The sequence below is a fragment of the Scyliorhinus canicula genome, chromosome 10, assembly GCF_902713615.1.
Source record: "Scyliorhinus canicula chromosome 10, sScyCan1.1, whole genome shotgun sequence".
In the NCBI taxonomy this organism is placed as follows: Eukaryota; Metazoa; Chordata; class Chondrichthyes; order Carcharhiniformes; family Scyliorhinidae; genus Scyliorhinus; species Scyliorhinus canicula.
Window position 1 is genome coordinate 160,425,687 of NC_052155.1, and position 27,453 is coordinate 160,453,139.

Genomic DNA, 27,453 nt, shown 5'->3' on the forward strand with positions numbered 1-27,453 from the left:
AAGTAATTGAAGGGGCATCTTAAAAGAAGTGCAGTATGGAGGAAATTACACAGTTTAGGGCCTAGACAGATGAGGCACAGTGACCAATGGTGGGGGAAGGAGATTGGGGATGCACAAGAGGCTAGAATTGGAGGAATGAAGGGTTTGTAGAGGATTGTAGGCCTGGAGGAGATGGCAGAGCTAGGGCGGGACCAGGCCATGGTGGGATTTGAACACAACGCACAAACATTTCAAAATCAAGGCGTTCGGGATTCAGAAGGATTGAAGGGCAAACACAATTTGGCTCAAGCATGTAATTAATTCCCTCTATGAAATATATGAAACTAAAGGTTGGTATGAATTTGGTACGACTGCATTAAATATGGAACGGAATATTTTAGTCAATATTTTATGATGGATTAAAGAGATTCAAATTTACTCTGTATCGTAACACATCTCCGCATTAGAAAAGTGCACTCAAAGACAGAACATGTTACAAGATTAGTTCACATTTGAGCTGCTGTACATTTGACCTGTACCTGTACTTGCGCCCTCCACCCCCCCACACCCCCGCCACTTCTGATCCTCCAATAAGAAGACAAGTGGGTGAACTTTTCTCCGATTGCTAAGGAATGAAGCCAGCCCACTGGTCCTTTTGCTCATATTTTGCTCTGGAGGGGAAAGAAGCCCACATTAGTCCGAATTTTCATGTTTGTCGTACATTTCCCTGGTCTGCCATACGATGGGTGAGTCACATATCTCAAATGGGCCATCCTTTGGAAGAGTGGGGCAGAGCAGAATGCTGTGACTGGGAGAGTTGGACTGTTTCACTCTGCAGCCATAACACTAGCCGTGCAAAGCTCTTTAATTCCATTCATGTGTGGAACTTGGGGCTGCAAGTGGTAACCGCTGGGGCAAAAGAGGAAAATATGGATGAATCATTTTCTACCAAATGTGAAATTTGGAAGGTGAGCCGGATAGAACACTTCATGATAACAAACACTTCTCCAGACAGCAGGGTACAGAGGGAGAGGAAGAGAAAAAAGAAATGTGGTAAGCATTTCTCTCAGGCAGTTTAAACCAATATGGAGTGAGCCCTCTAAAAATTCACTTCATCTTTCAAAATTTAATGACAAAAACCTGGACAGAGATGATCAAAAGCATTTTAAAGAGATCTAAAACCAGCCTTTGTTGATCAACGAAAACTGAAGAGATCTCTTTAATTAGTGTAAAATTGCCCACTTGGTTCCATCCTCAAACAGACCCACAGGAAAACCTGCATGCATATTTCAGGTTACTTAAATCTTGTATACACTCAGAATTCCAGGTAAAATCATAGATACATTTTGGCACAATAATTAACACTCAACATTGCTTTCTTAAAAATAATTTAGGAAGGTCTGCATCACCAAACTTTCAACGAATCTTCAAATGTTGGTTCTCAAGGCACAAAGAAATGTTTTCCACTCACTTTGAAGGTTTTTCCAGCATTTCATTTCTTCAAGTCTTTTTGTGGCAACGGATCTATTGTAAAGTGCAAACAGTATTGATCTCGTTGCCATGTCAGCTCCTGGGTTAATTGCTTTTTTACTTCACGCAGTTCTCCATTTTTCTTCCATCTGACTCAACTGAACAGATATTTTTTGTGACATGAATGCTGACCTCTTTTGCCGGCGTTTTGATGGCATCCCGCTTTTTCTTCTAGGTAAGCAGAAATAGGTTATTAAGATTAAAAATGATTGGAGATATCAAATTTCAATGAAGAACTGAAGAAATATGCCAAATAACGGTTGCTGAATGATTCCTACTCACTTTATGGGTTTGATTTTAATGCAGAAAAGTTTGATTGCATAAGTTGGAGATCTGAGAGCAAGTTACAAGAATATGGTCAGTTGAAAATTTGTAACACCTTGGAAACACCATTGAGCCTGCACTGAATGTCTGATAGAGCACTCGCCCTAGCCCAACTCTCCCACCCTATCCCCATGACCCTGTGCATTGATCATGGCCAATCCACCTAACTTGCACATCTTTGGACTATGGAAGGAAACCGGAGCACCCGGAGGAAATCCACGCAGACACGGGTGAGAACGGCCAAACTCCATACAGATGGTCACCCAAGGCTGGAATCAAATCTGGTGCTGTGAGGCAGCAGTGCTCGCCTGAGATTAGATTTTAAGAACCGAAATATAAGGGTTGAGGAGTGGTTGAAACTTGTTCCTACAAGTAGGAAGCTTCAGCCATTGAGGGCTGAACCTTATTACCCTGAATGAGCTTCTGTCTGCAGCCTGTTGACTGCAGGAACAGTACAGGGTGGTCTGAAGGCCGGAAGGAAGGAAGGCAGGAAGATTGAACCAGTGGGATAGATTGCCTGTGGAAGCAGAGGCCCAAGTTATTTGTGCTCTGCCTGTATAAGCATTACTGTTGCAAGTGATAGCCGAACAACCTACATTATATCATATGACCGCAAATTGCATGGAAGAATGAGGTCCGATTTGGATGGAGCACCCAGTAAAAATCCCCAATAAATATGGTGACTGAACAGAAACAGTACGATATAAGGACCAGCTATTTTAACAAGTGAGCCAGGTTAAAACCGCCAATCAAGAGAGTAAGCACAAGTTTCAAATCATCAGCTAAACAAGATTACAGCCCAGAATTCATTTGATGGCCTATCTTTTGGTAAATTATCTCTTTAATATCTTTTCGGGCTATTTATGACCTGAATCTTTGCAGATGACAGCAGGGCTTGTTTGCTTCATTACCATGACAGCTGCTTTTACAAACAGCTTTGTTTCATGGGCATAAAAATGTGAATTTATTTTAATTATGAAGGAGATGCAGCTTTTGAGCTGGTGCCGACTTTTACTCGGCTATTACAGATCCCTCAGTGGAAAGCACCCAAATAAAAAACTTGCAATTCTCCCATTAAATGACCAACTGTCACCTTCAGCGTGAAATGTGGTGCGATGCCTGGAATGTTCTGCCAGGGACAGCAAGGTCTCATCTGGTTCATAGTTTTGGTTTAATGAAGAAGCTGCAGGGCCACAGCCCTGATATCTCTCTCTTACCTGATGGACTCTGTCTAAAGGTAAAAAGTAAAGACCTTTCTCTCTCTACAATCAGATTGAACCGCAAAAAATTTCAGTCCAGCAACAGCTGCAGGCCAGGCAGGGCCAGTTGTTTAAAGGACCCTCTTTAAAATCATGTGAGAGGAACTCTGCTTTTCCTCAGTAAAGCTAGGAGACATTGTGGTGGAGTTGGAAACAAATATGAATTACACAGGCCTGAGGCAGATGTTCTGAGTGAAGGCCCAGGTTAAAAAAAGTGAAAGTGTCTCCCCAGAGGGAATCCCACAGTCTGGTAATTCAGATTGAATATTCCAGCCAGAAGACCCTCATGTGCTACCCAACCGGTGGTTCTCAATCACTCTGCATCTTGGAAGGACAGTCAGCTGCAAAAACAACTTCAACAATGGCTGGAATATTCAATCCAAATTCCCAGACTGTGGGATTCATCTTTCACCTCACATTAATCCTCTTTTATTACTCCCCCACTCTGTGTGTATATGTCTTGTGTGTGTTTAGGAAGAGAGTGAGATGGTAAAAGGCGAGGGGGGAGGAAGTAGCAGATTAGCTGGCTGTTATTCTAGTATAATTATTGCATATCTTGATAATAACCTTTATTAGTGTCCCAAGTACATTAACACTGCAATGAAGTTACTGTGAAAATCCCCTAGTTTCCAAACTCTGGCACCTGTTCGGGTACACAGAGGGAGAATTCAGAATGTCCAATTCACCTAACAAGCACGTCTTTCGGGACTTGCGGGAGGAAACCGGAGTACCCGGAGGAAACCCGTGCAGACACAGGGAGAACATGCAGGCTCTGCACAGACAGTGACCCAAGCAGGAATTGAACCTGGGACCCTGCTGCAGTGAAGCAACAGTGCTAACCACTGTGCCGCCCATGTCTTATCTCCATTGTTGTTATAAATAAACAGTTGATGTGTTTCTCTTACAACTCTGGTGCTCTGTAAGTCATTTGAGCAGTCAAAGGCCAAAGATCTCGGAAACGTGATCCAAAATATTGGTTAATGCATTTGTGTTGGAACTATGGGGCCTGTGGGGCTAGAATTGACCGCGCACCAGCCCAGGATGTCGTAACATTCCCTTAAATAGCTGTAAACCATGAAATGTCACTTATATCTCCAACAGAAGCCTGGAAGGAGACAGATATTTATAAGAGTCACAGTCACCTTGACATCCACAGTTAATGCTGTCCTTTCCCTGTTTTATGAGTTGTGGTTGCAGCAGTTGGCAATCTACTTAATGAAACAAAGATGTCTCAAGTGTTGGTCCTTGCTGGAGCTGAAGTAAAAATTGCTCCTTAAAGAAACTGAGTAAATATGGCCTCTGGCTAATAACTCTTCTTCCTCCTCCTCCCTTTTTTAACAGCTTGTTCCACTTTGCCTAGCCTCTCATCATTCTATGAGTCATGCTAAATTCCCAGAGGAAGGCCATCCATTTCTGGAGAACATACATAGAAAATAGAAGCAGAAGGAGGCCATTCAGCCCTTTGAGCCTGCTCTGCCATTCAGTATGATGATGGCTGGTCATCAAGTTGAATACAATGATCCTGCCTGTTCCCCAAGCCCCTTCATCCCTTTAGCCCAACAGTATATCTAATATCTTCTTGAAATTACACAAAATTCTGGCCTTAACTATTTTCTGTGGTAGTGAATTCCACAGATTTATCACTCTGGGTGAATAAGTATCTCTTCACCTCAGTCCTAAAAGGTTTACCCCCAATCCTCAAACCATGACCCCTAGTTCTGGACTCCCCCACCATCAGGAATATTCTTTCAGAATCTGCCCTGTCTAATCCTGTTAGAATTTTATAAGTTTCTATCAGATCCACTCTCACTCTGAAATTCCAATGAATATAATCCTAACCGACTTAGTCTCTCCTCATAGGACAGTCCTGCCATCCCAGCAATCAGCCTGGTAAACCTTTTCTGCACTCCCTCCATTGCAAGAACATCTTTCCTCAGATAAGGACACCAAAACTGTACACAATACTGCAGGTATGGCCTCACGATTGCCCTATACAATTGCTATAAGACATCTCTATTCCTATACTCAAATCCTCTCGCTATGAAGGCCAAAATACCAGCTGCCTTCTTTATTGCCTGCTGTACTTGCGCTGATGCACCAGACCACCAAGGTATCGCAAAGTAGCCACCTCTCTCAATTTACACCCATTCAAATAATCTGCCTTCCTTTTTTTGCTACTGAAGCAGCCAACCTCACATTTATCCACATTATATGTGCCCACTCACTCAGCCTGTCCAAATCCTGCTGAAGCATCTCTGCATCCTCCCCCCAGCTCACCCTCCCACCCACCTTTGTATCATCTGCAAATTTGGAGATAATACATTTAGTTCCCTCGTCCAAATCATTAATCTATAATGCGAACAGTTGGAGTCCTGGCACAGATACTTGTGATACTCCACTAGTCACTGTCTGCCAATTGGAAAAGGACCCATTTATTCCAACATTTTCATTCCTGTCTGCTAACCAGCTTTCTATCCACCCGCAATCCCATGCGCTTTAACTTTACATAGTAATCAGCTTGGTGGACCTTCTCAAAAGTCTTCTGAAAGAAACAAAAAAAACCACATCCACCAGTTCTCCATGGTCAACTCCAATGCTTATATCATCAAAAAATTCTGGTAGATTTGTCAAGCATGACTTTGTCTGATTATATCACCGCATTCCAAATGCTGTGCTTTGAAGTCCTTGATAATGGACTCTTGCAACTTCCCTACTACCGACGATAGGCTCACTGGTCCATAGTTCCCTGTTTTCTCTTTACCTTCCTTTTTCAATAGCGGGGTAACATTAGCTACCCTCCAATTTGTAGGAATCATTCCAGAGTCCAAAGAATTTTGGAAAATGACCACGAATGGATCTACTATTCCTAGGGCCATTTCATTAAGTACACTGGGATGAATATTATCAGGCCTTGGAGATTTATCCGTCTTTAATCCCATTAATTTCCCCAAACCCATTTCTTTACTAATATTAATTTACTTTAACTCCTCACTAAAACTTATGTTTCTCAGAACTGCTGGTACATTATTCATGTTTTCCTTTGTGAAGACAGAAGCAAAGCACAAATTTAGTTCCTCAGACATTTCTTTGTTCCCCGTTATAAATTTCCCCCTTTCTGACTGTAAGAGGCCTACGTTTGTTTTTATCAATATTTTTCTCTTCACATACCTATAGAAACATTTACAGTCAATTTTTATGTTCCCCACTAGCTTACTTTTATATTGTATTTTCCCCTTCTTAATCAATCCCTTGGTCTGCCTTTGCTGAATTTTAAACTGTTCCCAATTCTCATTTGTATGCTTCTTCTTTGATTCTAATGCTGACTCGAATTTCTCTTGTAAGCCATGGTTTGGCCACAGTTTCCTTTCCACTTTTGCGTCAAATAGGACTAAACTTTTGGAGTTCACCTATTCGTACCTTGAATACCGGCCATTGCTGGTCGACTGTCCTTCCTTACAGCAACAATTCCCAGTCCATCATAGCCAACTCATGCCTCATACCATCACAGTTATCTTTATTGAGGTTCAGGACCCTGGTCTCAGAATCAACTACCTTACGATCCACCTTGATAAAGAATTCTATCATATAATGGTCACTTATTTCTTATTGTCTTTTCTTATCGTCTCTCAACTCATTTCAGCACAATATTCTAAACCAACAGTAAATTACCTCAACGCCAGTCTGGCCACTCCTTGTAGATTATTCAACATATAGGAAAACACTAAAAAACATTATAATTGCACCAGTAACTCAGCAGGAAGTTGGTCGTGATCCCTTTAAACAGTGCTGATGGTGTGGGTGATGGGGCAGATGTGGGTCCATATTGCAGCTGAAAGTGTATTAGCTGTTCAAGGTTAAAACAGGGTTGAGGTTGGAGCATGGAGTTTAAAAATGGCAGTGCAGGCATCAAATCAGCATTGCACACTGACTGACATCATAATCCACCTGTCCCGCACGGTATCAGTTGTCACGTTTGCACACAGTCCTCTTCACCAAGGTGGCATCTGGTGAACTTCCCATTTTGAGCATTAGATTACAATACAATGCCTAAATAATGGGTCATGATGTGGAGATGCCAGCGTTGGACTGGGGTGAGCACAGTAAGAAGTCTTACAACTTGGTGTTGTAAGACTTCTTACTGTAAATAATGTGTGTCAGGGAGCCCAATTTCTTTCCCAAATATTCACAGACATCAATTAGTTTCTTCTCCATTACCAGGTTTCACAACAGAGACTGTTAGCAAAAATTGAAGTGACAAAATTGGAGATAATGTGGGTTGGTAATTGCTTGGGTGGTACGTTGGAAGGAACATAGGAAATAGGAGGAGGAATATGCTATTAGGGCCCTCAAGCCTGCTCCCCCATTCAATGAGACCATGTGTGATCCTCTACATCAATATATCAATAGGGCAGCACGGTAGCATTGTGGCTAGCACAATCGCTTCACAGCTCCAGGGTCCCAGGTTTGATTCCGGCTTGGGTCACTGTCTGTGCGGAGTCTACACATCCTCCCCGTGTGTGCGTGGGTTTCCTCCGGGTGCTCCGGTTTCCTCCCACAGTCCAAAGATGTGCAAGTTAGGTGGATTGGACATGATAAATTGCCCTTAGTGTCCAAAATTGCCCTTAGTGTTGGGTGGGGTTACTGGGTTATGGGGATAGGGTGGAGGTGTTAAACTTGGGTGGGGTGCTCTTTCCAGGAGCCGGTGCAGACTCGATGGGCCGAATGGCCTCCTTCTGCACTGTAAATTCTATGAATACCATTTCCCAGCACCATCCCCATATCCTTTAATATTTTTAACGTGTAGAAATATGTTGGAGACAATGAGGAGGGATAAAAGGAATGTTTTTTGACTGCAAATCAGGGATCTGTACTGAGACTTCAGCTTTTCACTATATACCTTCATAGATGACTTGGATGAAGGAAACGAGAGTTGCACATTGATGTTTGCAGGTAATACCAGGTTAGGATACACAATGCTTTCTGTAGATAACAATAACTTATATTTATATATCCTCTTTCATGCAAAAAAATGCCACATGGCGCTTCACAGGAGTATTGTAAAACAAAGCACGACACTGAGCCACATAGGGTCATATTAGATCAGGTGACGAAAAGCTTGGTAAAAGAGCTAGGTTTAAGGAGAAAAACAAGGAGGCGGAAATGTCTAAGAACGGAGCTTGAGTGTCAGATAACTGAAGGCATGGCTACCAATGGTGGAGCAAAAATGAATGGGAATGAACAAGAGGTCAGAATTAGAGAAGTACAGATTGCACAGAAGGTCATGGGGCTGGAGGAGGTTATGGAGTAGGGGAGGAACAAGGCCATGGAGGGGATTGAAAACTGGGATGAGTATTTTGAAATCACGATATTGCTTGACTGGAAGCTGATGAATGTTAGCGAGCACAGAGCAGATAGGGGATTGGAGCCTGCTGCAGGTTATGACGTGGACAGCAGAGTTTTGCATGACCCTATGCATACGGAGTTAAGAACTGGAAATCACAAACATAGAATAAGAAAGTGGGCTAAACTGTGGCTGAAGGAGCTTAGTGTGGGCTACTTCAGATCTGGAAAGACAAATCATGATATTCTTGCTGTTGAGGAACTAGTAGCTGAGGAAGAGAAAAGGGATTTGTGTAACCAAGAACATTGTTTGTTAAAAGCTGGTATACTGGGAATTTTCAAATTAGTGCAAGGCCATTTAGGAGTGAAGCCAAGGTGATCTTTTAAAACACTACAGGTAGTAAAATCTGGAACTTCCTTCCATAAAAAGTTGTCAATGTCAGATCAATTCAAAGTGTCAAGATTAATACCAATAGGCTTTTATTAGGTCACTGTATCAAGGAATATGGGGCAAGGGGAAGTATGTGAAGCGGAAATGTAGATCAGCCATAACTGAATGAAGGAACTGGTGTAGGGAGCTGAATGACCTACTTTTGTTCTTATTATCCTCAAAGGTTTCACCTTAATCGTTAGCCTTTTATCTGGACCTTGATCAAAAGCCAAACCAAACGTCATAGAGATTATAATAGTCCTTTTAGGTTGTCAGTTCCTCAAAGAGTTCAAGGAACTCTGAATCAATGTTGACTGCTGGTAACTGGATTACTTTTATCGAGATGATCCTTGATTTTACTTCTGATAATGAATTCCATTTTACACAGAGGTCAGACTACTGGATGTGTAACAGTCAGCGTCTGCTTTCATAGTCTTGTATTTAATCTTTCATGGGACGTGTGTGTTACTGGCAAGGCCAGCTTCGTTACCCATGCCTAATTGCCCTTAAGAAGGTGGTGGTAAGATTTTTAAATCTGCCGTGGTTTATCGGGTTTAGGTATATCGAGAATGTTTTGAATATGGCAACAATATTAACCGATTTACAACCTATTCAAATCATCCCAGTGTCCTATGACTCCTTCATCATGATCACAAATCTCCTCTCCAGCTTCTCTCAATGCTAAATATCACCTGTCCCTGGAGATTTTGTTCCCACTCAGAGGCTTACATTTCCTGGACAGACACAATGCTCTGGTCCGACCACAGCATGATTACTGTGCCCAGTTCTGGTCACCAAGAGATTCATTCAAATATGGGAGAAAGAGCCGAAACGAATCCTGAAGCTGATCCTTGTGTCAAGGGTCTGAATTGTTAAGATTCAGGTGGGTGGTACATTGGAAGGAACATAGGCATCTGAGAAGGTGCATTAGACAGTGAATGGATGGGAAAAGGTTAATCGAGAATAGCAGCAGCAAATTCCCCATCAAACCAAATACCATCTTGACTTGGGAAATATATCACCTTTCCTTCACTGTCGCTGGGTGAAAATCCTGGAACTCGCTTCCTAACAGCACTGTGGATGTATTGAGAGTACACCAAATGGACTGCAGTAGTTGGAGAAGGCAGCTCACCACCACCTTCTCAAGGACAATCAGGAATGCATAATAAAAATGCTGGCACCCATATCCTGTGAAAGAACTTTTTAAAAATCCGCAAAATCAGTTTAAATTAACCTGTGGGAACAGGACAAAGGGCCACATGTTCAAACCAGTACTGTTTTTAAACTGTTTCTCTCTATCCCCATTTCCAAATTATTAATATACAATGTGAATAGTAAAAGGACATCCATCCTTTTAATAATCTTGGGAAGGCAGCCAAGACTGACCCTGCGCTTCTTGGAGACTCTCCTTCAGGCTGCAGAGGACAGGACAGACAGACATCCTCTTTCCCAGGGATGGGAGCAGGTGGACCACCCGACTCCGCACACTGGCCTGGGAGGAGGTCGCCATGGTGATGGGTGCCAGAGGAACGTAGAGGAGGATCACACAGGCAATACAAGAAAGGCATGAATGATTTAATCCACCCCACCAGCACAAGTGAACCTTCTCTCTAAACACACCTCCTTGGAGACAGCAGCAGTGCACCTTTCACATAGCACACATAGCTGCCTCTAAGGGTCAGTGTTGGAAGGTCTGAATGTTGAGGGTGCTGGATGGGGTGTCAATCAAATGGCCTGCTTCATCCTGGATGGTCTCCAGCTTCTTGAAAGCTTTTGGAGCTACACTTTTCCAGGCAGGTGGACACTCAAATTCCTCACTGTGCATGATGGTCGGGGTTTGAGGGGTCAGGAGGTCACGTATTAGCCACAGAATTAGTGGCATGTGGCCTGTTCCTGCATCAGGTGTTCACGATCCTGCGGTGAATGTATTATACTAATAATCCACCAGTGTATTTGTATCTGTGCTGTTGCACTTGTATTTGTATCTGTGCTATGCTGTTGCCCTTGTGGGCTTCTCCTATGGGCCATTGTATGGCATTATCCATAGGGGAACATATTGGGGCATGTATGGGCTCCGTCCATGGCTCCTCCCCTTGAAGGGAGGTATAAAGAGCAGTCGACCTGTAGGCAGTTCTCAGCATTGGTTCAGTCGCAGGCAGGCACTGTTCTAAGCTGATTAAAGCCATGGTTTACTTCTACTCATGTCTCGAGTGAATTGATGGTCGCATCAAATCCATCTGTCATTGTGCAGAAGAGAGCACACAACAGGATAAAGAGGGTGAAGTCGGGATGGGGCATGCCCTAGATCTGGCCCTTCGCACAATTTGAACAGTAGGCAGCCGAGCTGGCAAAAGAGGCCCATGACCGTATTTGTGCAAGGTTGGCCACCCCTGAGCATCCAGAGAGGAAACATGTCTGTCAAGATCGGAAGCAGAGGGTGATGCTGTGTGCAATGTAAGAGCCAGCCTAGGCTGTCACCCTTTCTCCTCTCTCTCAATTCATGGTGCCAGTGGGGAGAGAGGGAAGGCAGTCCCAGCTCCAGAAGTAAGCCCGAGCCTCCAAGAGAGTCCAGATGATGATGAGAATTTCATCACACCTGGAAGAAGGCTTGGGCTAACAGTCTAAAGATTACCTCAGAGACATGTTTCCGTAACAGGCGGAGGATGTGTGAGAGCCAAAGTCTCTGGCACTTTAAGGCCTGTTAGAGAGTAGGCCCCTGTTAACTTAGAGTCATATGATGAACCTCTGGAAGTGGTCATGGAAAAGATACTGGAGTATCAAAAAGGTGGGGGGGATCATCAGGCAGGAATGTCAAAGACCCTCAGCAGTGTGGCATGAGAGATGGAGGAGTGTGTCCGCATGCTCTCTGATTATGTGGCTCTGGCATGTGAGTGCATGGACACCTTCATGGGGAGGATAGTGAAAGCCCTGGGGATCTTGGTCCAGCAGAATGCAGAATTTCTGCCTGATACACACTCGGACCTGCACTCCATTGCCCTCACCTGATAAAGGAACTACGCTCCAATAGCTAGTGATTCCAAATAAACCTGTTGGACTTCAACCTGGTGTTGTAAGACTTCTTACTGTGCCCACCCCAGTCCAACGCCGGCATTTCCACAGCATGGGGTGTACAATCATTGCACATACTTATTGCTCCTTTGTAAATATGTGAATCATTTCACTTGGTGGAGGTCTCCGCGGGTTTTCTTGCTTCTCCTTGTGTTATTGCCTTTGCACACTGCCTTTCCTGCCAGAGGGGGACCAAGGCTGTGTCTATGTCCCTCGTAATCATGCCTGTGCATTGATCGACGCTCTTTGCCAAGGCTCATGTGTAAGAAACCTTTCACTTACCCCATTCCCCTTCCCTACTCTACCCTCTAGACCCTGAAGAAAGACCTTTGCCTTGTCAGGATAGATTAGTTGTCCAGTTGAGCTGATCTTCACCTCCACCCACCTGATGATCCTTCTACCACCTAGACATCTTTATGTTGAACATAAAGGGTATTGATGTCTTTATCTGCCTGTGCTTCAGGATGATGCGCGTCATCTTTTGGACAGTGTCCACCACCTTTTACCCTCCTCTGCAACCCACCCCTCCCCCATCACCGTCTTATTCTTATCCCTGTGAACAACCCCGACGAAAACTACACCCGCCACACTCACCTCACCTGTCAACCTACTGCATCTCATTGCCTTCTTTCTCACTGCCACAGTACCCTCCTACCACCAGTACCCTCTGTTCACCCCTCCCCCATCACGATTCCAGCATTGGTGGCAGTGATCCTACCCTCTAAGCAACTCCTCTGTATATTCTGGTCTGTTGGTGTTTTAAAAAAAAAATTTACTTTTTTTTTCCAATTTAGGGGCAATTTAGCGTGGCTAATCCACCCATCCTGCACATCTTTGGGTTGTGGGTGGGTGAGACCCATGTAGAGACGGGGAGAATGTCCAATCTCCACATGGATAGTGACTCAGGCCTGGGATCGAGCCCGGGTCCTCAGCACCGTGATGCAGCTGTGGTAACCACTGCTCCACCGTGCCGTACCCATTGGTGGTTTATTTAGCATTCATGATATGCACATTCAGTTCCAAACAAGCTTCATTTTTTTTTAGAAATTTACTGTACCCAATTCATTTCTTTTCCAATTAAGGGGCACCTTAGCGTGTTCAATCCACCTATCCTGCACATCTTTGGGTTGTGGGGGGTGAAACCCATGCAAACACGGGGAGAATGTGCGAACTCCACACGAACAGTGACCCAGAGCCGGAATTGAACCTTTGACCTCGGAGCCGTGAGGCAGCAGGGCTAACCCACTGCGCCACCGTGCTGCCCCAAACAAGCTTCATTAACCCGCTGTGACAGTCGGGAAAGCTTTCACCGTTGGGAAACCAATATTTTTCATCCCGGCATATTCTCCGCCTCTGCCACAAAATGCTCCCCAGCGGGAGGGGAAGATTCTGCTCTCTCCATGTATATTATATTATAGGGGATTTCCATGGAGACTTTGCAATCATTAGGAGAACCTTTGTGGAAATTCGCCCCAGACTGTTTGACTGAAATGTTCTACCTGTAACAAATCTTTACTCTGGTCCCATCAGGTGCTCTGCTGTAACAAGTAAAGAATTGCAGACATCAATAAAATGTACAATAAGAAGTCAATAGTGTGCGCGCATGATTGGATTATATTTGTCCTCTAAATTTTAAGTGGACCCTCAAACATTTCATTTTATACTGACTGTTAAGTATGAATCATATGGAAATAGTTAGCATTATAATTAATTATCAACTAAATTAAGTCCGCTATTATTAACAATATCTATTATAGAATCTGAGATTTTCTCAGGGACTGCGAGTTGATGCTTTAACAGACTGTGTATGTGAATCAGGCAGAATAGAATTCAGAGCTGTGAATCACGACACAGTGAGCTCATCATCTGCTGCATTCTAAACGGAGTGGGTGTTGGGGGTGGGTTTGCATGGGGGAGTCACCTTGTTTTGCTTTTGTACATCCCTCTCAATCTCTATTCGCTCTCACTACAGGGAAAAATCCTAAATCAGGTGGCTAGAAGGAACTAAAGATGTGGGAGAGGTTTTAACCAGTGGTACATTGCCCCAGATTAGACCACAATCTTTAAAGTGTGCATCATTTGAGTCTCTGCAGCAGGTTGTAATACTAGAGACTGCCATAATAAGGAGGGTGTGGTAGTAGTTGAAAAAGTAAGCGGGATTACGTTTCTTAAGGGCAGATTAAACATTTGCAGCAGGTTTTGCTGGGAGTTTCCCGCCAGCTCAGTCACTGCTAACGGATGACACCGAGGGTGCGATTTAATGGCCGCGTTGCGCTTAAATGAGAGCTGCCACGGTGAGTAGGCAATACTGTGCCCCTGACATTAATCCCCTTCCCACACACCCGTAACTCCTTCCTCCCACCAGGAGGGCAGCTGAACCCCCACCCTGCACCACATGCCAGCACCCATACCGGCTGCCATGGCCGGGTGCCCTGGCCCCGTGGGCTGCTTGCGAAGAATGTCTAACCCCGCCCCCCCCAGCCCAGGTGAAGGCCGTTCACAGCCGCCAAGAGTGGGATAAAGCTGAAGGGGGACCGCCAGACCTGTGGTCCCTCACTGCAGCAAGATAGAGGGCACTGGATGTGTAACCCATCTCCACCACCATTCCTAAACCAACACCATTCCCACACCCCCTCTCCACCCCCCACAATCCCTCGACCTGCATCCCGATACACCCCGGAGCTTGATTCGGGGGATGACACTGACTTTCCCGTCGCAGCTATCTGCAACATCCTCCAGCATCCCAGAGACCCTCACCCAGGTTGAGCTCCACAGCTCCCGTCTGGTGTAGAGTGACGAGTCGGGGCTGGAGTGCAGGGGTGGGAGAGTGGGGCTGGAGGACGGGGATGGTGGCACTCATATGGCCGGTGACACTGCCCCACCACGGGAAACGGAAGGTGGTCAGTGGGGTGCGCAGCAAGATGGCTTGCCGTGTCCATGCCTGTATGCCGCCCCAGTCCCAGTCCCATTGCCCACGGCCCGTCCTCTGGTCACCCCCGCCACCCCGGCACTGGCAGGCACGCCCACCAACCCCTCTCCCAGCCAGCCCAGCCAGTCTCATGATCGGCAGCCCAATGTCGCGCCACGGCCTGCCCTACCTCCTCTCTCTCCATCATCAGTCAAGGTGCCTGTTTCCCGATTCTTAAAGCACAAGTGAACCTTGCCGTCGGGAATTTCCCCCAATGGAGGCGGAGGATCGTGGAGGAGGTCACGCCCAGTAATGATATGCAAACGGCGTTTACTGTACATGCGGAGTGGAACACACTGACGCTGCTGTCGAGGCGCCGGAGAATTGCGATTTGGTGTGAACCCAGTGCCGACCACGATTTTGGCGTCAAGACTGACTCTCTGCCCCATCGCCTTTCCCGATTTCAGCGTCGGCCGACAGGAATCTCGCCCATTGCGCCCTTAGTCACTTTTTGGGCCCTGAGTAGTTTCTCACCAGTTTAACCCACACTCAGAATTATTTTCATCACTGAGGAGCTGAACTTGCTGGCCAGACTGACTCCTCAGAGATCGGGGCACCATTTTCAAAGGCACCATTTGCCCACCCATGTGCAATGTCACCCCCTCACACACATAGGCATCAACCCACACCTCCCCAAGTGAGGACACCCCACTATGAAGTCCAAGGACCCCACCCCTCTTCAAGCCCCCCCCCCCCCCACACCCTCTTACTGTCCCCCCTTCCAGGACCCCCACTCTGCACCCTCCTTTCATGTTCCCTGTTAGGCTCTTACCCTTGGCAGTGCCACCATGGCACCTGGGCGCCCTGGCACTGCCATCCTGGCACATTGCCAGGGCTCCTGTCGACTTTGTAGTGCCATCCTGGCACCTTGGCAGTGCCACGTTTATGTGGACCAGTACCAATCGACGCCTGGCTGCCGGCAGGGGCGTTCCTGGGGAGGCTGGTAGATCCCGCGTGAACATGCTGAAATTGGTTTGAAACCGACTTCAGTGCGCGCAGCTTGGTCACGCCCATTACGGGTGCGATCCTGATCCAGACGCCTCGAGAGATTTGGGTAGATCTCACGAGATGCGCTGGTCGCTGGAAAGCCAATGGGAGGCTTCGCCCGACATCTCATGGCTGTGTCACGCTCCTGTTCGGGCGGGGCGCAGCTGGTCGATTGCGCTCAAGAGGCCCAAAGTGTTGAGTACCTGAAAGAACTTGTGGAGAAAAAAGTTGCTGCATTTCATTTTCATTAATACCCCTCCCAAACTATCCATATACTTTTTAAACATTTGAAAGACTTCCCATCTGTCTCGGTACTGAGGAAATCGTCACTCCCTGATATGAACATTGAGCTGTGAAGCGCCCATTGTCTGCTAGCCTGTTGATGTCTGTAGCTTGACGGATGTCCCACCCGGCTTACTCACTTTTCCAACTTCTTCCATCGGGCAGGAGATTCAGAAGTCTGAGAACACGGACGAACAGACTCAAAAACAGCTTCTTCCCCACTGTCACCAGACTCCTAAATGACCCTTTTATGGACTGTCCTCATTAACACTACACCCTGTCTGCTTCATCCGATGCCAATGCTTATGTAGTTACATTGTATATCTTGTGATGCCCTATTATGTATTCTCATGTATTTTCTTGAATTCTGTTCAATTCCCTTTTCTTCCCATGTACTGAATGATCTGTTGAGCTGCTTGCAGAAAAATACATTTCACTGTACCTCGGTACACGTGACAATAAACAAATCCAATCCGATCCAATCTAATCCAATGAAGATAATGAGTTGCTTGTGTCTAAATCGTTTTGATCCCAAATCTTACTCACCATATTTCTCCAATATTGAAGCTCTAAATTCAGTGGGGGATGGTGCCAGAACAGTAAGGTTTTCCAGGACTATTTATCCAGAGGTCCAAGCTAGTGTTCTGGGACAAGGGTTCAAATCCCACTGCGGCAGCTGGTGGAATTTAACTTCAGTTAATAAATCTGGAACTATGAAAATATTGTTGCAAAAACCCATCTGGGTCACGAATATCCTTTGGGGAAGGAAATCTGCCATCCTGCTATAGTTCTGACTCCGAGCTCACGGCAACCTGGCTAGCTCTTAACTGCCCTCTCAAATGGCTGAATCAGCCACTCAGTTAAGGCAACAAATGCTGCTCTTGTCACACCCCATGAAAGAATAAAGAAAAGAAAAAATATGTTCATGAGCAGTGGCTTAGGATCACAACACCAATCAATCCCTGATTGACCAATCTGACTTCAGATAGACTTTATTCTGTTACTTCAAATTCAATCAAATCAAAGTGAATTTGCTCAAAGTTGACACTCATTTGGAAACGTTGACACTCATTTGGATGAGGCAGTTTTGGCAAGTTGCACCATGGGAGGGTGGAATGTAGATTTGGAAACCCTGCAATGGGTTAGGGTTACTCTTGCAGCAAGATACCCAATCCATATGTGTAAACCTTCTTTGTGCCATTTTTTATCAGTCATTCGCCCCACATTCCACAAAGCATGGTACAGAAGGGAAAGAAGTAATATAGAATCGTTGCATCCAGCTAGGTGTGAGGCTTGAGAATGGAAGAGACTGTAGAGCTGGTATGCATTAATCCACTGAGTGAAATTTCCATCGGCAGATAAAGTGCAACTCATGGTTGGGAGCAGAGTTGGGAATGGGGAGGGGGCAGGGAGAAAATATTGGGATAGGTTAATGCTGAATTCTGTTACGCAGACAAGGTGAAATGGCATAGCATTTTGCTACATTGTAAATTATTTCCTTCCATTTGTCGTGTTGTTTGTTAATTGCAACACACTGTGTAAAAGCGTTAATATTGGCTGCATGCATCACCCAGATCCTTCCCATACTCGGGGTATGCAGCTGTACCTCAATGCCTCCTCCACAAGCATGCACGATGATATTAAATTAAATCTGTGCCCATCAGGAAAAAATTATGCAAACCTAAAACCGAATTTAAAAGCTACTCTTTACTATCAGCTTCTAAGTGTGTCCAGGTTCACGCAAATTAAATGCCAGAGCTTCCCGAGATAAATATCCAAAACCGACACAGAGGAAATACCAGAGTTACCCCAGATAAATAAGCAGAATGTGGAGGAAAGATCAAAGCTATCCAGAGTACAATTTAGAGCTTACACAGAAGGTAACACATAGTTAACCAAAAGGAAAATCTGGAGCTTCATCAGGCTGAAATTCCCAAAGTAAAATCCAGAGCCTCACCAGAGGAAATCTAGGATTTCAAAACATACACATAAACATCTAAATAGGACGCTGATTAAATAATTTGGGAGCACATAAATAAGCCTATTAGGCTGTAATGCCTGAGCTCCAGGACCTCGTATCGGCTGGGATACCCCAAAGATGTCCCCGGTATCTTCCCAGAGGTTTCTAGGTTAAGGATTGTATGGCAATTTCCCGGGAAGTGCAAACTGCTTATGGGAAATTACCCTGCACTGGGAACTATCTGAAAAACTGGGGTTTAAATCGCAAACTTCAGATAGTTCTGATTATCTTACATCAACAGTTACCCAGAAACAGTTAGAAGAATTAAACCACTTCTAGCTTCTGGGAACTATGGGAGCCGCACCGATCCCCAAACCCCAGAGGGACCCCCCGACCCAGGACTCCCTCGCCCTACCTCCACAGGACTTTGCCTAACCCCGAATACCCCCCAAGGCCCAGTCAGACCCCACCCACCAAGGCCCAACCCAGCTGACACCAGCCCCTCTCACCCAAGGCCTGACCCAAGCTACCCTCCCCATCCCTTAACCTACCCACTGTTAGGAATTTGGGAAATTAATGAGGTGAACAGTGAACTTGAGATGAAAACAAAATAACAGACAAGTAACAAAACTACCAGGAATCTAGAGAAACAATGAGATGTGATGTGCCCAGTAACAAGATTAGCAGGCGGCTAGAGACATTGAGATGCAAATGGCTATATCAGAAACTTCTTTGCCAGAAGTCAGTGGGGCTATAAAAATGATAACTTTTAAAGGCAAGTGATTTGAGAGATGTAGACAGCCAAATCCACAGAGTGGGATGTCAAAGAGACTGATCAGTATAACTGCAAGCAACCTCATTGGGGAGATAGGATACTTCTCCATTCAACAGTCAAACAGGTCAGTTCCATCTATGATCCAAGCCACAGAGGCCTGTTTCAGCTAACATAGCGATGGCAGGTTGCAGATATTCTCCTCTAGAAGACGCAGTTTTGTGCCTTTGCTGAACCAAGAAGAGATGTTTTCCCAGACTTGGTCACCTGAGGGGTATTGTGTGGTAACTATTAACTGGCTTTGACCTATATAGAGTTACTAAAATTGGAAGTTGTTTGGGAAAAGGAATATCTCAGTGAGTTCAGGAAATGTGAGTATATATGAAGTAACTTCAGATAAAGCAGTTTATTTAGTTATTAATATACTTAATAATAACCTTTATTTTTGTCACAAGTAGGCTTACATTAACACTGCAATGAAGTTACTGTGAAAATCCCCTAGTCGCCACATTCCAGCACCTGTTCGGGTACACTGAGGGAGAATTCAGAATGTCCAATTCACCTAACAAGCATGTCTTTCGGGACTTGTGGGAAGAAACCGGAGCACCTGGAGGAGACACAGGGCAAATGTGCAGACTCCGCACAGACAGTGACCCAAGCCTGAATCGAACCTGGGCCCCGGGCACTGTGAAACAACAGTGCTAACTGCTGTGCTACCTGCTATACTGCTATGACAGTGTCATAGTGTATATATATTAGTCTTTTGTCATGTGTTTTTTTTCTTTTCTTTTACTTTAATAATAAGGGGATCAGGGGTTATGGGGAGAAGGCAGGAGAATGAGGATGAGGAAATATCACCCATGATTGAATGGCGGAGCAGACTCAATGGACTGAGTGGCCTAATTCTGCTCCTACGTCTTATGGTCTTATGGTTTAATAAATATTCTGTATTAATTCCTCACTGGCTTGCACCTTGCTCCTCACATTATTCCAAACAAATATACACCACTATGAACAAGAGTTTCAAGTTATCCATCAGGGTTATGAGACACTCCTGCAGGTAACATCAGCAGGGTTCTTAACACTCATGTCGATGCAACAGTCAAGAAAGCCCAACAATGTCTCTCCTTCCTACGGAAGCTAAAGAAATTTGGCATGTCTGTATTGACTCTCAAAAACTTCTACTGATATGCGATAGACAGCATCCCATCTGGCTACATCACAGCCTGGTATGGCAACTGCTCGGTCCAAGATCGCAAGAAACTGCAGAGTGTGGTGAACTCAGCCCAACGCATCACACAAGCTTGCCGTCGTCCCATTGATTCTGTGTACACCTCCCGCTGCCTCAGGAAGGCAGACAGCATTATCAGAGACCCCTCCCACCCAGGCACTGCCTTCTTCCAGACCCTTCCATCAGGCAGAAGGTACAGAAGCCTGAAGACCCGGACATCCAGACATAGGAACAACTTCTTCCCCACAGCTACAAGACTCCTCAACGACTCCCCCTCAGACTAACCTATTCCCTGTATGAACACTATTCACAACGCCCTATGCTGCTCTTGCTCATCTATTTGCTTTGCTTGGCCCCTCGTTCCGCACTGTAACCAATTACTGTTTGCCGATGTACCATTTCTCAATGTTCTCTGTTGATTATTCTTTTGTCTACTGTGTACTTACTGTGTACGCTCCCTCGGCCGCAGAAAAATATTTTTCACTGTACTTCGTACATGTGACAATAAATCAAATCAATCAATCAACCAAAATTGGGGAGTCTTGGCTGGGATTTTAAAAACCATAATTCCGGATAGGTGTAGTGGATTTATCACTTTAGAAATGTAATAAGGGTGAGGAACATGTGGAACCAAGTGAGAAAGTGTTATTTAAATTAAGGAGACTACAAAGGTGGCTCCGTCAAGGCTCATTTGGAAGCAGACAATATAACCGTAGCAAATTTGAAAAGTGTACCTGAAGCCAAATTAATGGAATTGACAGATAAATTACACAACTGGACTGGTTCCTCATTGAGCTGTACATTGTTCCTCACACTATTCCAAACAAATATACAGTGCTAAGAACCAATATTTCAAGTTATCCGTCGGGATTTTGAGACACTTTCACAAGTAACTGTGGTGAACCACTGTGTACACCTGATTAGGGGAATTAAGGTAGAACCTGTACTACAGGTTAGCCGGTAGCCCCTGCTGGCTGGCTCCGCCCACTAGGAGCTGAATAAATATGTGTGTCCTCCATTGATCTGCCATTTCGCCAGCTGCAGCAGGAGGCCACGTATCTGACTGCAATAAAGCCACAGTTGTACCCAACCTGAGTCTTTGTGCAATTGATTGTGCATCAATTTATTGCAGTCAGATTTTCAACAAGATGGATATCAGAATCAAACCAGATCGCCTGCAGCTGGATCAACACTCGCCCGACGTCAGAAAGGACTTTAATCACTGGCTAGCTTGCTTCGAGACTTACATCAACGCAGCAAACCCCACACTGACGGAGGCTCAGAAGATACTGGTCCTGTATTCCAGGTTGAGCTCAAGCGTGTTCCCGTTGATCCAGGATGCCCTGAATTACGCGGAAGCCATGACACTCCTAAAATAGAACTACACGCAGAAAGCGAACACGCTCTTCGCCAGGCATGAACTCGTCACTCGCTCTCAACTCCCTGGTGAGTCCATCGAAGACTTCTGGCGGGCCCTAATCCCACTCGTCCGGGACTGTGACTGTCAGGCCGTCACAGCCACCGAACATTCTAATCTCCTCATGAGCGATGCGTTCGTAATGGGGATTGGGTCGGACCTCATCCGACGACTGCTGTAAGGGGCCACGCTCGCCCTAGTGGAGACAAAATCATTAGCGATCTCCATGACGTCACTTCCCGTAATGTTCAGGCCTACCCCTCTCGCCACGCGGCCCACCCCTCCTATCCCTCCTGGACCCCGCAAACGACCCCCCCAGCTGGGGCCCTGCCTAGCCAATACGCCTGCGCCGCATGCCAATTCGCGCACCCCGGGGGTCCCCGCTGCTACTTTTGCGGCCAACAGAAGCACCTCCGCCAATGCTGACAGGCCCGCGCCGCCACTTGCAAGTTTTGTAACAAAAATGGCCACTTCGCCGCAGTATGCCAGGCCCACAGTCACCGCTATCGCCCCCTCCACCCTGCCAAATGCACAATGTCCAGCTCCACTAACGTGTGGCCCATAGGCGCCGCCATCTTGTCCCGTCCCCGCAATGTGTGCCCCATGGGCACCGCCATTTTGTTCCCCACAGGACCGCCGGACGCCGCCATCTTGTCTTCCCCACGGGGCAGGAATGCCAACGACATCCCACGACCTGGGCCGCCAATGCTCTCCGTCTGAAACCTCTGACGTTCACCCACAGCTCACCTCAATGATGCTGGACCGGTCTCGTCCACACAACCTGGCCACAGCTTCGACAACGGTGAAAATCAATGGCCACGTGACCTCTTGTCTGCTGGACTCCGGGAGCACCGAAAGCTTCATACACCCGGATACGGTAAGGTGCTGCTCCCTCGCGGTCCACCCCGCCAACCAAAGGATCTCCCTGGCCTCCGGATCGCACTTTGTCCTGATCCGAGGGTACTGCACGGTCTCTCCCACAGTCCAGGGCGTAGAATTCAGCGGTTTCCGCCTCTACATCCTTCATAATCTCTGCGCTGCACTTTTGCTGGGCCTGGATTTCCAGTGCAATCTCTGGAGCCTCACCCTCAAATTTGGCGGGCCCCTACCTCCACTCACCGTTTGTGGCCTCGCGACCCGAAAGGTTGACCCCCCCTCACTCTTTGCCAATCAAACTTTGGATTGCAAACCCGTTGCCACCAGGAGCAGATGGTACAGCGCCCAGGACAAGGCCTTCATCAGGTCCGAGGTCCAGCGGCTGTTTCGGGAGGGTATCATCGAGGCCAGCAACAGCACCTGGAGAGCCCAAGTGGTAGTAGTTAAAACTGGGGAGAAACACATAATGGTCGTGGACTACAGCCAGACCATCAATCAGTACACACAGCTCGACGCGAATCCCCTCCCACGCATATCTGATATGGTCAATCAGATTGCGCAGTACTGGGTCTTCTCAACAATTGACCTGAAATTCGCCTACTATCAGCTCCCTATCCGTAAATCGGACCGTCCCTACACTGCCTTCGAGGCGGACGGTCGGCTCTATCACTTTCTTAGAGTTCCCTTTGGTGTCACTAACGGGGTCTCGGTCTTCCAAAGGGAGATGGACCGAATGGTCGACTGGTACGGGTTGGGGGCCACGTTTCCGTACTTAGATAATGTCACCATCTGCGGCCATGATCAGGACCACGATGCCAACCTCGCTACATTCCTCCGCACCGCCACTCTTCTCAACCTTACGTATAATAAAGAGAAGTATGTGTTCAGCACGACCCGCTTAGCCATCCTCGGCTATGTAGTCCAGAACGGACTTCTGGGGCCCTATCCCGACCTCATGGAGCTCCCCCTCCCCCACTGCCCCAAGGCCCTCAAACGCTGCCTGGGGTTCTTTTCGTACTACGCCCAGTGGGTCCCAAACTATACGGACAAGGCCCACCCACTCATACAGTCCACCCAATTTCCCCACACGACCGAGGCACAACAGGCCCTTCGCCCATATCAGAGCAGACATAGCCAAGGCCGGGATGTCGCAGTAGATGAGACACTGCCCTTCCAATTAGAAAGCGACGCTTCAGATGTTGCCCTTGTCGCCACGCTGAATCGGGCACCCTTCATGCCTCAGAAATTCGGCACTCATCCATCGAAAAAGAGGCCCAGGCCATCGTTGAAGCTGTGCGGCATTGGAGGCATTACCTGGCCGGCAGGAGATTCACTCTCCTCACTGACCAACGGTCGGTAGCCTTCATGTTCAATAACACACAGCGGGGCAAGATCAAAAATGATAAAATCTTGCGGTGGAGAATCGAGCTCTCCACCTATAATTACGCGATTTTGTATCGCCCCGGCAAGCTCAACGAGCCCCCAGGCGCCCTCTCCCGAGGTACATGTGCCAGCGCACAAGTAGACCAACTCCGGGCCCTGCACGACAGCCTTTGTCACCCGGGGGTCACACGACTGTAACACCTTGTCAAGGGTCGCAACCTGCCCTACTCCGTTGAGGAAGTACGGACAGTCACCAGGAACTGCCAGGTCTGTGCCAAGTGCAAGCCGCACTTCTACCGGCCAGACCATGTGCACCTGGTGAAGGCCTCCCGTCCCTTTGAACGCCTCAGCATGGATTTCAAAGGGCCTCTCCCCTCCACCGACCGTAACACGTATATTCTCAGTGTGGTCGATGAGTACTCCAGATTCCCCTTCGCCATCCCATGCCCTGATATGACGTCTGCCACCGTCATCAAGGCCCTCAACACAATCTTTGCTCTGTTCGGTTTGCCTGCCTACATCCACAGTGACAGGGGGCCGTCATTCATGAGTGATGAGCTGGGTCAGTTCCTGCTCAGCAGGGGTATCGCCTCCAGCAGGACGACCAGCTACAACCCCCGGGGAAACGGGCAGGTAGAGAGGGAGAATGGGACGGTATGGAGGGCCGTCCAGCTGGCCCTACGGTCCAGAAACCTCCCAGCCTCCCACTGGCAGGAGGTCCTCCCTGATGCACTACACTCTATCCGGTCACTACTGTGCACCGCTACGAATAACACACCCCATGAACGCCTTTTACCCCCAGGAAGTCCACATCCGGGGTGTCGCTCCGACTTGGCTCACAGCTCCAGGACCGGTCCTGTTCCGTAGGCACGTCTGACTCCACAAGGCAGACCCGTTGGTGGACAGGCTACACTTGATCCACGCCAACCCCCAGTATGCCTACGTGGAGTTCCCCGACGGTCGCCAAGATACTGTCTCCCTCAGGGACCTGCCACTGTCGGGTTCCAACCAAACACACTTCCCCACCCATGTGCCACCCTCCCCTTTCCCGGCGCTCCCAACATTAACCCCACCAGGCCCATCCCTCCTTCCCCTGCCCACGCAAGAGGACGAAGAAGATTTCGGCACGCTCCCGGAGTCATCCGACAGCAGGCCAGCACCAGCACCGACATCGGTGACACCAGCACCGCCAGCACCGACATCGCCGCCACTCTTTTTTTTACGTCATTCCCAGCGAATCGTCAAAGCACCGGATCGATCGAACCTCTAACGGGCACCGGACCATCAAAATGGTCATTTTTATTCTCTCCCCCACTTCTTTTCTAAGACACTGTACATAATTCTCAACGCTGTATATAGTTCCACACCACCCCTGCTGGACTCATTTTTAACAGGGGGTGAATGTGGTGAACACATAAGGTAGAACCTGTACTACAGGTTCGCCGGCAGCCCCTGCCGGCTGGCTCCGCCCACAAGGAGCCGTATAAATATGCGTGTCCTCCACTGATCTGCCATTTCGCCAGCTGCAGTAGGAGGCCACGCATCTGACTGTAATAAAGCCACAGTTGTACTAATCTGAGTCTATGTGCAATTGATCGTGCATTAGTAACATCAGTAGGGTTTTAAACATCCATATAACTTATATCCTTAACTTGTCAAAGGCCTATAAACCTGGCTGGACCTTTAAACTTACCTGCTTCACTATATGAGTACTGTAAAAAAAAAGGGTTGAGGCTTACTTACCTTTGACTCCACAGCACTTGACAGTAGGCCCAGGGACATGCTGCACTGCCAGATCTCGCCCAGCCTGAGTCAGAGGTCAGGCGAGATAGTAGCATGTAGATTTTAAGGTAAGAACTTTTGGGTGGAGTGGTAATCTGACTCAATTGCCACTCCGTCGGAAGTTATCAGTTCTCCTAGGCATCCCTGTGATATATCCTGAACTTTTCAATTAATTGGTCAAAGCAAAACAAAAATATTTTTGCAGCTTAAATTAACTAAAAAGAAATGTTGCAAACCCACTTGACAGCAATTTCATCGAAAATTATTCTTCTCAGAGTCTGTGGCTCAGTTAGAACATAAGAACATAAGAACTAGGAGCAGGAGTAGGCCATCTGGCCCCTCGAGCCTGCTCCGCCATTCAATTAGATCATGGCTGATCTTTTGTGGACTCAGCTCCACTTTCCGGCCCGAACACCATAACCCTTAATCCCTTTATTCTTCAAAAAACTATCTATCTTTACCTTAAAAACATGTAATGAAGGAGCCTCAACTGCTTCACTGGGCAAGGAATTCCATAGATTCACAACCCTTTGGGTGAAGAAGTTCCTCCTAAACTCAGTTCTAAATCTACTTCCCCTTATTTTGAGGCTATGCCCCCTAGTTCTGCTGTCACCCGCCAGTGGAAACAACCTGCCCGCATCTATCCTATCTATTCCCTTCATAATTTTAAATGTTTCTATAAGATCCCCCCTCATCCTTCTAAATTCCAACGAGTACAGTCCCAGTCTACTCAACCTCTCCTCATAATCCAACCCCTTCAGCTCTGGGATTAACCTAGTGAATCTCCTCTGCACACCCTCCAGCGCCAGTACGTCCTTTCTCAAGTTGATCATTATAAACAAACCTCTTCTGTTCTGAACATCCGCCTTCTCTGTTTTGTAATTGCTGGGACCTGTGTTAGCTGATGTCTTCCAATCTGGGTGTTTGTTCCAATCGTTGATGTCTTTTTATCGGTGCCCACTTTTTCATGCATGTTAGAGCACTTGGTTACGTGGGTGTGAGTTTGAGTTCCTCCTTCCGACGTATCTGTTCGAAAGAAGGTTTTTTAAAAAAACTGTTGCATTTTCATTCATTAGACAAATATTACAGTAATGCAGACAAACGACCAAAAAAGTGCTCCTTACCCCAAAACTGATCCCACACTGAATCAATGGGCCTTTTGTAAATCCTGCAGTATTGGTAATGAACCATCACTATAGTTTGTTGTGTGAGTTAGATTGGAAATTCAGCACAAATTTCTACCAATTTGTAGAGTGGATCTAGTCTCACGTGGACCTTTCCAGCCAGCATAAGTGATTTTAAAAACTGTTGCGAGGGGGAGGAGGATGGCAAGCTCACTCACATGGAGCACTACTTTTTGTCGTTTGCTGTGTATCGTTGGAATGTCAAATGTGAAACGCTTTATACTGAAAAAGAGCTGGGTGTTTAACAACTACTCTATACAATAACAACAGTGACTTTCATATCATGAATACCAGTGCAGTACTAAAATGGTGGCCTTTTATAGCTTTGATTCAACAAAGAGATCGGCCACTTTGAATCACTAAGCCAAAGATCAATCTTACTCACATTCTATCTCTTAAGGGAGAATCGCATTGATATTTGAAGCAGAGGAAGAGACAGGGTTGTAGTGGTACAGTGTGGTTGTCTTAGAGTGTTCGACAAAGGATATGATGGGTTGATTGGCCTGTTCCTGTGCTGTGGATTTCTAACGTTTCAAATACCTGCCATGCATGCATGGTCGAATAGCTGCCAGTGCGATTGAACTGTGAGCTTTGGGTGTGAGGCTTGCAACTGTGCCAAATGTGTCAGGGACAAATAAAGTATATGAATTGAAGATTTGACTGCTGATTGTTAGAGAATG

General features: G+C 46.6%; 1 long non-coding RNA gene across 1 annotated transcript; it reads right to left on the minus strand.

Moving 5' to 3' along the window:
• Positions 1 to 1,616: 1,616 nt before the first annotated feature.
• On the minus strand, positions 1,617 to 26,615 carry LOC119972740. The gene is made up of 2 exons (XR_005462147.1): positions 26,434 to 26,615; positions 1,617 to 1,680 (listed from the first exon to the last, which is right to left on the minus strand). It is a non-coding gene; the product is annotated as an uncharacterized LOC119972740 (long non-coding RNA).
• Positions 26,616 to 27,453: the final 838 nt, after the last annotated feature.